Here is a 404-nt window from a genome sequence, read left to right as displayed (position 1 = left end):
ATCAACAACAACAAAAAACTACCCCGGAAACAATTATTCATAAAATTAAATAAACAAGAACCTTAACACATAAACCTTTCAAGGAATTAGAATTTTATTTTCTTTTTTAATGCTGTATACAGCTTTATTTTTAAATTTTTTTTTTTAAAAAAACACCTCTTTTTTTAAAAAAAAAATTTCCTGTACAGGTATTGGCGCATTTTAAGACAAACTATATACACAGATATTCTGTCTCTACACCTTTTCAATCTGTATGCAGAAGAGATCATCCGAGACGCTGGGCTATACGAAGAGGAATGTGGCATCAGGATTGGTGGAAGAATCATCAACAACCTGCGTTATGCAGATGACACAACCCTGCTTGCTGAAACTGAGGAGGACCTGAAGCGCTTGCTGGACTACAG

The sequence above is a fragment of the Elephantulus edwardii genome, unplaced genomic scaffold (genome assembly GCF_000299155.1).
Source record: "Elephantulus edwardii isolate Elephantulus edwardi_28Jun2011 unplaced genomic scaffold, EleEdw1.0 scaffold02234, whole genome shotgun sequence".
NCBI classification, from domain to species: Eukaryota; Metazoa; Chordata; class Mammalia; order Macroscelidea; family Macroscelididae; genus Elephantulus; species Elephantulus edwardii.
Note: the sequence above shows the minus strand (reverse complement) of the source record.